This window comes from Martes martes (assembly GCF_963455335.1).
Source record: "Martes martes genome assembly, chromosome: 3".
NCBI classification, from domain to species: Eukaryota; Metazoa; Chordata; class Mammalia; order Carnivora; family Mustelidae; genus Martes; species Martes martes.
In genome coordinates, this window is record NC_137890.1 from 12989506 (window position 1) to 13001585 (window position 12080).

Sequence of the window (12080 nt, forward strand, 5' to 3'; positions counted from 1 at the left end):
TGTTATTAACATGAGTTGGGGGAATGCTTCTTTTTTCCTATCATTTAAAAAATCTTGTATAAAATTGGATTTCTTATTATTGAGTGTTTGGTAAAAATGACCCATAAAGTTGACCATGCTTGATAATGTGTGTGCATGTGTGCATGTGCGTGTGCATGTGTATGTGTAAGAGTGACTAATTTTTAACCACTGATTGAATTTGATTGATTAGTAGAGTATAGAACCTACTTTTATTTTCTATTTCTTTTTGGAGGAGTTTTGGTAATTTGTATTTTCCAGGGATGGTATTGGCATAAATTGTGCATATGATCTTTTTCCTATCCTGTTAATCTGAGTTGTGTCTTCAGTTATGTCACTGTAAAAAAAATGTCAATCAGTATATTCTTTATTGATGGCCTCTCCCTCTGTTTGTGTCACTACCCTTTTCAAAGTTTTGTCTGTTGAATTATGCTTTTCTGGTAACCACATACTTGATTTCTTGATTTTCTACCTTATAGCTTTATCTTCTGGATTTTAGGGAAAATTTCTCTTACATTTATTATTCTCTTCTTTATACTTTTTTGAGAGTTATGCTGCTTTTTTTTGGTTTTGTTTTGTTTTGTTTTTGACTTCTTAATTTGGATGTCAATTTATTAATTTGGGGCCTTTCTTTCCTAATGTAACTATCTGAAGCTATACGTTTTCCTTCACCATTTTATTTGAATCTTTAAAGAGTACACATGTCTCATTTTTGTTCCATTCAGTGTTTTCTAATTTCCATTAAAGACTGTTTTTAAACTACTAAACAAATGGAATTTCTAGTTAGTTTATCATTGATTTCTAATAGTTGTATTTTTTATCAGAAAAAAATGTGATTGGATAAGTGATAGTTATGATTTATTAATAGCCTGGCACAGAGTCAGTTTCTGTAAATGTCCCTTATGTGCAAGAAAATCACACATACTACTTTATGTTTGAGTTTTGTGTTCATTAGAACAAGCATGTTGATAGTGTTCTTTAAATATTTAAAATATTTCCTCATGTACTTGATCTTACTTGATCAGTTCATTATTAAGCAAATACATTAAATTTCCTACTATGAGGATCGCTCATCGTTCTATCAATTATTGCTTATATATTTTGCATGTATGTTATTATGTTCATAACAGTATAGAATTGATTTCCCTGGTGAATTGACCATTTGATCATAAGAAAGTGGCCTTTTAAAATGGCTAGCCTTGCTTTTGGCTTTAAAGTTTATTTATCTGATATTAATGTAGTTATACCAGCTTACTTTTGATTAGTTTTTCCTAACTTCTCTTTCATTTTTTGATTTACCAACTTTCTGTGTGTTTTTATGTTTTTGATGTGCTTATTGTAAACATCACATACTTAGATTTAAAAATAATCTTGGGGTGCCTGGGTGGCTCAGTGGGTTAAAGCCTCTGCCTTCGGCTCAGGTCATGATCCCAGGGTCCCGGGATCGAGCCCCACATTGGACTCTCTGCTCAGCGGGAAGTCTGTGTCTCTCTCTCTCTCTCTCTGCCTGCCTCTCTGCCTACTTGTGATCTCTGTCTGTCAAATAAGTAAATAAAAATCTTAAAAAAAAATAAAAATAATCCAGTCTGGGGGCCCCTGGGTGGCTCAGTTGGTTAAGCAACTGCCTTTGGCTCAGGTCATGATCCTGGAATCCCAGGATCAAAACCCACATCGGGCTCCCTGCTCAAGGGGGAGTCCTCTTCTCCCTCGGACCCTCCCCCTTCTCATGCTCTCTCTCTCATTCTCTTTCTTTCAAATAAATAAATAAATAAAATCATTTAAAAAAATAAACAAGACTAATCCAGTCAGGCAGTGATGTATTAGAGAATTCAGTCTTCTTATATTTCTTGTCATTAATGACATTTATAATTATTCCTACTATCTTCTTTTGTGGTTTCTATGTATTTTCTTTTTTCAGTTTCTCTCTTTCTTTTTATTTCTCCTTTCTCACCTTCTTTTGGATTGGTTGATTTTATCTTTCTGAACTTTTTTTTTCCACTTGGAAGTTGGACTCTCCGTGGTTACTCTTAGCAGTTACCCTAGAACAGTGTCTTTCAAACTATGGGTGGTGAAATCAAGTCCCATGGGGGATTGATCAGGACTTAAAAAAATTCTATAGAAGAGAAGAGTACATAGAATAGCAAATATGTAATTAGGGAAAATCTCGTTTTCATGACAATGCTGTTTCTCTATCTTAGAACAGGGATAACCTCCTAAGTCTATGGGTTTTATTTTCAGTCATTCAAACAGCCAGATTGCAGGGCCCTATAGAGCAGTATTGGAGCCTGAAGCAGAAGGAAAAATGTGTGCACTTTCCAAGATATCCTCTCCTATGCAAAATATATATACTTTTCAGAATATCCTCTCATAGTGTGGACCAAGGGGGAAAAGTGAATGAAACTTCAACGATTAAAAAACCTGATTATAATAGAGCCCCATGTGGCCCCATCTGACATCAGGTCAGCGTCTACCCTCACAGACCCTATGTGGGGTGGGGGTGGGCGTGGGGGTGGGGTGTGCCCCGATTAGAAGGGACAGTTTCTGCTGCACAGTAACACAGGGTGGCAAGTCCAACAAACAGCAACAGCCAGGCTTTGTTCACAAGTTTGATATTTTGTTCAAGGTGGCTTTTCTGGTTGTTTTGATTTTTAAAGATATTCCATTAACAAAAAAAAAAAATTTTTTTTAATCGGCCTTTAAGCATTTCTTACTTTCTAGAAAGCTCCTGGTTCCCTTCAAAGAGATGTGTTTTTTGATTTTGGGGTTGTTTTTTTTTTAAGATTTTTATTTATTTATTTGGCAGAGAGAGAGAGAAAGGGAGAGAGAGGGAGAGAGCAAGCGCAAGCAGGGGGAGCAGCAGGCAGGGGAGAAGCAGGCTCCCTGCTGAGCAAGGAGCCCAATGTGGAGCTCGATCCCAGGAGGCAGCCACCTAAGGCACCCCTCAAAGAGACGTTTTTAATATTTGATTCAGCTGTCTTCTTTGTTTTCCACAGAGACTCATTCCTTGCGTTGACCCTGTTGTGCCCCCGGAAATGGCAGTCTGGAAGGTTCCTTACTGTAAGATGTAAAAAAGAGCTCAGCCAGCCTCTGACGCCTGGTCACTCGGGTCTACCTAACTCTGCCCTGAGGCCCCCCCCAGGCTTTCCCAGTTCCCTTTGCCCCCGAGGAGCAGGGCAGAGGCTGTCTAGTCACAGAAAAGATACCCAAAGAGGGAAACTCCTTTCAAAGGACAAACTTGTTGAAGCTTGATTTGTTTTTCAAAAAGACAACTCATGCTTTCACATTCCAGGCCCAGTTCTAAGGGTTTTGTGTCTGTTAACTCCCTTCATTCTCATGGTCCCCTCCGGAGGCGGGCACTCTTATCATCAGCCCCTCTCCACAGGGGAGGAAAACAGGATGAAGAAAGTGGGGAGCTTGGCTACACACAGGAGCTTGGCTACCAGGGCCATGCTCCGGGTCACAGTGCAGCCCTGCTTTTTAATGCCACAGAGCAACATGTGGTTTCTGCCGGCCCAGAACAAGGCTCAGCAAAGGGTTTCCAGACTGACCCAGTTCTCTGTGTGCCCCAGCGGCCCCCGTGGGTCGAATACAGCAGTTACCGTCTCCATGTTTTTAGCTAGTCGGGCCCTAAATATGTTAATTGATCCCGGTGGAGATACCTGCCGGAGCAAAACCACCAAATATGTGGTTTTTATCGGAAACATACTGATGACTCTTGGAGGAGTCGGGATAATCTCGGTATCGATTACGTGCCTACGTTTCCTTAATTACTCCTTGCTGTCTTAATGGAGAATTTCATCATCAATGGTGCACATATCAACTGAATTGATTCCCAACGGTGACCTGCTTCAGCTTGCAAACACTGCGAATGACACAGATCACTTCAGGTAGCTTTGAAAGGGCTGTGATGGGTTGAGTAGGCTGCAATCTGGAGTTCTATATTTCTTGTGCTCTGTCCCTGAATCCCGCTCCGGGATCGTGCTTACCAAATGCAGCCTTTGCTTTAATGTTATACGAAGATATTTGGCTTTCGTGAGAACCAATTTCATCATTTTTCCGGTTACTTTTCAAATAAGAATCGACCTCTGGCTCAGCAATATAAAAGACTAAGAGTAAAAATTTGGACCAAGTTAAACGTGACTTTCACTGGTGTTTTTTTGGTTGGTTGGTTGGTTGGTTTTTTTAAATAAAAGCTGTATTTCCCCTTATGGTAGGTGAGATATTGCTGGTTATGGAAATATATAATAAAAAAATACTTCAGTTTTGACTTCTTTCTTGTCATTCTCCTTTTTCTTCTATGATTAATTTAATATTCTCTCAGGCAAGGCGTTTTCTACAAGCAAACAATCTTCTTTGTCAAAAAGAATCAAATCGTGACTTTAAATATATTTCTTGCATCAGTTTAAAAGGAAATCAAATGCTTGAACAATGGAATTAATCAATGGTAGATTTGCCTCTCTGTCAAAGTTCCGATTCTCTGAGAAGCAGACTCTGAGGTAGAGATTCCAACCCGTGTGGAGGGGAAGGAAGCAGGATTTGGCAAGGGGAGAAATGGGAGAAATGGGGTTGTGAGAGTCTCAACAAAGGCCTCAGCCCACTCCATGGGGAGTGAGAGATGACCCTTCAGTGCTGCCTCCAGCTGGGCAAAGTTGGGCCTGTATACTCCTCTCTCAAGCAACTGGACAAAGGCCATGCCAGGTGAAGGAGGAGACATTGCACAAGGCGGCTCTCAGTAGCCAGTGAAATTCCAGTTGGTCAATGATGCTGCCATGCCCAAGGGAGGAGACTGACTAGTTCAAGCAAAGGAACAGGAATTCAGAAAGCAGAAAGGACTCCGTGTTTTTGAGAAACAGAAGAGAGGTCTGAGAGACTGGACAATGATTAGCACAGTGGAATATGACATTGGATGCGGTTGGAGATATTGTTGGCCATGTAAATGGTTTGGATTTTATCCTAAGAGCAGTTCTCCAATGGGAAAACCATCGAGTATTGGATCTTGTTCTGTTTTGGTTTCTATTTTTTTCCCCCACCTTTTAAAATTGAAGCATCATTAACATATAATGTTACATTACATACATATAATATTACATTAGTTTCAGGTATATGATATAAAGATTCAATAATTCTGTGCATGCCCAGTACTCATCAAGGTAAGTGTGTTCTTAATCCCTTTATTTCACACCCCCCACCACTTTTCCTCTGGAAACCTCTAGTTTGTTCTCTGTGTTTAAGAGTCTATTTTGGGGGGATGCCTGGGTGGCTCAGTCCATTAAGCGGCTGCCTGGGCTCAGGTCATGATCCCAGGGTCCTGGGATCGAGCCCCACATTGGGATCCCTGCTCAGCCGATAGCCTGCTTCTCCCTCTCCCTCTGCCTGCTTATACTCTCTATCTCTGTGTCAAATAAATAAAACATTTTTTAAAAAGTCTATTTTTTTGTTTGTTTTTCTTCTTTGGTTTCTTAAGTTCCACATATGAGTGAAATCATATGATATTTGTCTTTCTCAGGCTGATTTATTTCACTTGGCATTATATTCTAGCTCTGTCCATGTTGTTGTAAATGGCAAGATTTCATTCTTTTTTATGGTTTAGTAATATTCCATTATAGATGCCACATCTTCAGCCATCTATGTCTAGACATTAAGGCTGTTTCCATATCTTAACTGTTGTAAATAATGTTGCAATAAATATATGGGTGCATATATCTTCTCAAATTTGTGTTTTTGTTTTCTATGGGTAAACACTCGGTAGTGGAAACACAGGATCATAAGGTATCTCCATTTTTAATTTTTTGAGGAACCTCCATACTGTTTTTCACAGTGGTGACACCAATTTGCATTCCTACCAATAGTGCACAAGGGTTCTTTTTTCTCCACATCATCACTAAGACTTATTTCTTGTGTTTTTGATTTTAGCCATTCTGACAGTTTTAAGGTGATATCTCCCTGTGGTTTTTGTTTGATTATTAGAGAAGCTGAGCGTCTTTTCACGCATCTGTTGGCCATTTGTATGTCATCTTTGGAAAAATATCTATTCAAGTCCTCTGCCCATTTTTAATTAGATTATTTATTTCTTTGGTGTTGTGTTACATAAGTTCTTTATCTATTTTGGATATTAACCCCTTACTGGAGATATCACTTGCAAATATCTTCTCTCATTCAGTAGGTTGCCTTTTCGTTTTGTTGATGGTTTCCGTTGCTGTGCAGAAGCTTTTTATTTTGGTGTAGTCCCAATAGTTTAATTTTGTTTTTGTTTGTCTTACTTAAGGAGACATACCTAGAAAAATATTTCTGTGGCTAATGTCAAAGAATTACTGCCTATATTTTTTTCTAGGAGTTTTACGGTTTCAGTTTCATATTTAGGTCTTTAATACATTTTGAGCTTATTTTCGTGTATGGTGTAAGGAAGTGGTCCAGTTTCATTCTTTTGCATGTAGCTGTTCAGTTTTCCTAGCACCATTTGTTGACTAAATTGTCTTTTTTCCATTGTATATTCTTTCCTCCACTGTTGTAGATTAATTGACCATATAAGTATGACTGTTCATGCGACCATATTTCTGGGCTCTCTGTTCTGTTCAGTTGGTCTATGTACCTAGTTTTGTGCCAGTACCATGTTGTTTTGATTATTACATCTTTGTAGTACATCTCGAAATCTGGGATTGTGACACTTCTAGCTTTGTTTTTCTTTCTCAAGATTGTTTTGGATCTCTGGGGTCTTTTCTGGTTCCATACAAATTTTAAGATTATTCTTTCTAGTTCTGTGAAAAATGTCATTGGTACTTTTATAAGGATTGCATTAAATCTATAGATTGCTTTGGGTAGTATGGACATTTTAACAATATTGGTCCTTCTAATCCATGAGCATGGAATATCTTTCCATTAGTTGTGTCATTTTTTATTTTTTTCTTTCATCATAACAGCAGTGGAAAACCATTGAATATTGGAGCTTATTTGTTTTTAAAGATTTTATTTATTTGAGAAAAGGAGAGAGAGAGAGAGGAAAAACAAGCATAGGGATGGGAAGAGAGAGAGAAAGAGAGAGAGAGAGAGAGAAGCAGACTCCCCACTGAGAGGGAGCCCTACACCAGGCTTGATCCTAGAACCCTGATATCATGACCTGAGCTGAAGGCACATGCTTAACTTGCTGAGCTAAACAGGCACCCTTTGTTTTGGTTTTTAAGTAGAGCATAGAGGCAGATAAACAATGAAACTAATGAAGCTTAAGCTTTGGGACATCTTATTTGCATGAGTCCTTTCAAGGACCTGGGAGGAACCCTAGCAGTACGTTTATCTGGTCATGGTTCTAGACAACTTTCAATTGTTGAGGACCGCTGTCTTTTTCCACATTAACTTCTCTTCTGTCCCACTCACTTTTGAGGGGTGGCTTTGGAGTGGCTGTAGTCAGTTTTAGGTTCTGGTTCTGAGGACTTTGAGCAGGGATTCTTCTACCTTGGGTTTCGTAAAATAGAAATATATGGGTCCATAGCCATTTCTGTACATGGTTCTGTTGCTCCTCACCATCTCGGTATCAGTACCACCTGACCTGGTATAAAGACATGAAGGTTCAGAGCCAGAGGTTTGCATTGCAGTGAGAATGTACCCTATAGTACCCAGGTCTTGAAGTAAGTGGGTAGTAGAAGAGAAAACACGATCTGAAATCCTGTGTAAATGATGTATATGAAATCCTGTATATGTATATAGTTCATGGACAAGTCTTCTAGACATCAGATGCATAAAATTCTAAGCAGGGGATTTGGTCTTTATTGATGCTTACCTCTCAGGATAACAAAATATAAACAATTATAAATGCCCAATAATTTTTCTTCTTTTTTATTTTTTTGAAGATTTTATTTATTTATTTGACAGAGAGAGATCACAAGTAGGCAGAGAGGCAGGCAGAGAGAAGGGGGCAAGCCGGCTCCCTGCTGAGCAGAGAGCCCAATGTGGGACTCGATCCCAGGACCCTGAGACCATGACCTGAGCTGAAGACAGAGGCTTAACCCACTGTGCCACCCAGGCGCCCAGTTTTTCTTCTTTTTAGATCAGAAATATGAAAATTAGAACTTAACTAAAATTTTTGTGTTTGTAAGGCATGAATCTGTAAGTGTCCAAAAAGCCTTGTGTGTGTGTATGAACTTGAATGTTAAATTATCAAGTCAAAAACATTAATACTAAGAGAAAATGTAGCCGACCATGCTTGAAGATTGAATTACCTTTCTGTTCTCTATATGGAAAATGGTATTACAAAAGTGTTGTCATAGGAGGATATAATCAAAAAGTGATACAGTAAAAAACTTAATTATAGAGGTGTGTCAAATGGTTAATTCATAAAAATGACATGTTGCTTATGTTTTTCTGTATATTTATTTTCATATTTAATTCCATATTCATTTTTTGGATTTTGAAAGATGCTTCTCCCCGCAATTTTATAACCTTCAGACCCCACAAAAGCTGGCATGGACCCACTTCTGATTGGGATGATGCTGAGATATCATGACCTGAGCTGAAGGCACAGTTAAGCCTTTTTTTTTTTTTTTTTTTTAATGAAGGTAGTGGGTATTATATGGAGAAAAGACAGGAGTCAAATCAGAGAGGCCACCATTTGTATCCAATTAATCACAATTCTTTTGAGTGTAGTTATTGAAGAGGGGTATCAAAATGACTAGGTGTTGGTATTGGTTTTCTATTGGTGTGCTCTCTAGAGTCAACAGAGCCTCTAGCTGGGGCGTGGGGGCGGGGGGGGGGGGCAGTTGGCCCTGATTAGCATAGTGCCACTTCTCAGATTTTAATTTGCTTGTGAATCATGGAGGATGTGGCTAAAATGCAGCTGCAGCCTCAGTAGTCTGGGTGGGGCCTGTGATTCTACATTTCTAACAAGAGCCCAGGTTCTCCAAAAGAGGTTCAAGGATCTCATTTGGGGGTAGTGGGATAGTAAAGCACTGTGGATCTAGAGCCAGACTTCCTGGTTTCAATGCCCATTTTACTACAGACTTCGGACTTTGGTTGAGTTGTCTAATCTTTCCAGTCCTCAGTTTTCTCATCTGTAAATTGGGGATGCTAATAATAGATCAACCATAGAGGGTTGTAAAGATCAAAAGAGATGAGTCATGGGAAGAGGTTATCACGATATACAGGCTCAGAAAATGTTTGATATCACTGTTCTTGTTGCAGATAGAACACTTGGCGTGGCTAGGAATAGCCAAGCATGGCTACAACTTCTTGGGCTTGACTGTTGAAATTCCTCATGCATGTGGAAAGAAAGAGCCCGTCCTTACATCATGGATGAAGAAAAATCAATCCAATCACTAAAAACTTACAAACAATGACATAGATTTGCAAATCAACATTACCAACTATAATAAACATTGAGGCTAGTCAAGAACGTGCTACGTTGCTAACCAAATCACAGAATATTGCATCCAGAAGCTAGAGACCCTGTAGTCCAACCGCCTCAGTCTACAAACAAAAACAAAACAAAGCAAACAAATGAAAGAGGCCTGGCGGTCATGACTGGTCACGTTACATCGTGTAGGTAGAATCTCTTTATTGAAAAGGCAACACATACCCTTTTGTTGATACGTTGAGATCTATAGAAACCAATCTCGATTTAGGTCCTATTAGTTGTAGATGGAATTGTGTTCCTCAGGATGATGTATTAACATCCCAGCCCCTAGTACCTGTGAATGTGACCTTTTTGGAAAAAGGGCCTTTGTAAGATATAATTAATATTTGATAATATAATCAAGGTCATGGGGTGGGTCCTCATCCCACATGACTGGTAACCTTTTAAGAAGATAGCTTTAGGGGCATCTGGGTGGCTCAGTGGGTTAAGCCTCTGCCTTCGGGTCAGGTCATGATCTCAGGGTCCTGGGATTGAGTCCCACATTGGGCTCCCTGCTCAGCAGGGAGCCTGCATCCTCCTCTCTCTCTCTCTCTCTCTCTCTCTGCCTGCCTCTCTGCCTACTTGTGATCTCTCTGTGTCAAATAAATAAATAAATAAATAAAAATTAAAACAAAACAAAACAAAACAAAGGAGATAGCTTTAAGACAGAGTCACAGGGAGAGGGTCACGTGATGACAGAGGTCGAGATTGGAGCGATCAGTTGTGGGCCAAGGAGTGTCAAGTACTGATGGCCACCAGCAGAGGATAGGAAGACACACAGAAGGATCCTATGCAGACTCTCAGAGGGAGCAGGGTGTTCCAGACTGCAAGCTTCCAGAACCGTGAGGGAATATATTTCTGTCATAAGCTCCCTTCTGTGGGGCTTTGTCGTGGGGGCTCTAAGGAACTCACACAGAGGGCTTTATCCTTGCCCTGCTGTTCCCAGCTTCCGTCTTCCTCTTCTGCCACACGGAAAGCCTCTTGAGGGTAGGGATTGGACTCTGCTCATGTTCACATCCCTTGAGCCCCTAGCCGCGCTTAGTCAGGGCTCAAGGAACCTTTGTTGAATTGAAATAATTGTAGGCTTCCACAGAAATGATGCGGCTCACCATTTGTGATTATAAATTCCTTATGATCTGCCCGTCAGCTTTTGACATTAATTGTCATCGAGGAAATAGAAGAGGCGCCTCTTCGTTGCCAAGAGATGTTTGGGGAGAAAGGGGACGTAAATATTTACGGGGAAACACAAGAGCTTATTTTAATATCATCTGAAGCGCAGCAACTCCCTCTCACGGAGAGTTTGCCGCGTGTCAGGCTCTGTTCTGCGGACAGTGTATCTTCTTTCATTTAATCCTTGCAACGTCCTGGTGAGGTAGATCCTATCGTCAGCCCCAGCTTCCTGATGAAAAATCCCGAAGCTTAAGTCGCTGTAGAAAGCCGAGGGGGTCATAGGGAAGATCTATTTTTAATTTCCTGAGGAATCTCCACACTGTTCTCCAAAGTGGCTGCACCAGTTTGCATTCCCACCAACAGTGTAAGAGGGTTCCCCTTTCTCCACATCCTCTCCAACACACGTTGTTTCCTGTCTTGCTAATTTTGGCCATTCTAACTGGTGTAAGGTGGTATCTCAATGTGGTTTTGATTTGAATCTCCCTGATGTCTAGTGATGATGAACATTTTTTCATGTGTCTGGGTATTTACCCCAAAGATACAGATGTAGTGAAAAGAAGGGCCATCTGTACCCCAATGTTTATAGCAGCAATGGCCACGGTCGCCAAACTGTGGAAAGAACCAAGATGCCCTTCAACGGATGAATGGATAAGGAAGATGTGGTCCATATACACTATGGAGTATTATGCCTCCATCAGAAAGGACGAATACCCAACTTTTGTAGCAACATGGACAGGACTGGAAGAGATTATGCTGAGTGAAATAAGTCAAACAGAGAAAGTCAAGTATCATATGGTTTCACTTATTGGTGGAGCATAACAAATAATATAGAGGACAAGGGTAGATGGAGAGGAGAAGGGAGTTGAGGGAAATTGGAAGGGGAGGTGAACCATGAGAGACTATGGACTCTGAAAAACAACCTGAGGGTTTTGAAGGGGCGGGGGGGGAGGGTGGGGGAACCAGGTGGTGGGTATTAGGGAGGGCACAGATTGCATGGAGCACTGGGTGTGGTGAAAAAACAATGAATACTGTTACGCTGAAAATAAATAAAAAATTAAAAAAAAAAAAAAAAAAAAAAAAAAAAGAAAGCCGAGGGGGGGAGCGTCCGACTTGGGCGGTCTGACTGGAAACTTGGCTCCAGACCCTTCGACTGTTGTGACGTGCGGACCCTGACCTTCCCTTTCCGAGAAAGCTTCAACTTCGCGTTTGTGGGTAGCAACGTGGGAAGGCTGCTCCCCCCTAGAGCTGTGCGCACGTGTGTCTGCGGGAGCTGACCAGGTGTTTAATCCGTAGTGGACTCGTTATTTCTGGGCACCTCCCGCCCGTGCGCTCGGCCCTGGCTAGCGCGGAGGGAGCAGGTCTTCCCTAAGCTGCCGTGCTACTCGGGGCGCCCTCCTCTCCCCGTCGGAAAGCCCAGGTTTTTAATCTGAGTGACTCTGCAGCTCTGCGCTGCAGGACCTACTGGAGGCTGCAGCCCGGGCGCCGAGAGCCCCTCGCCCTGAGGGCTCTCGGC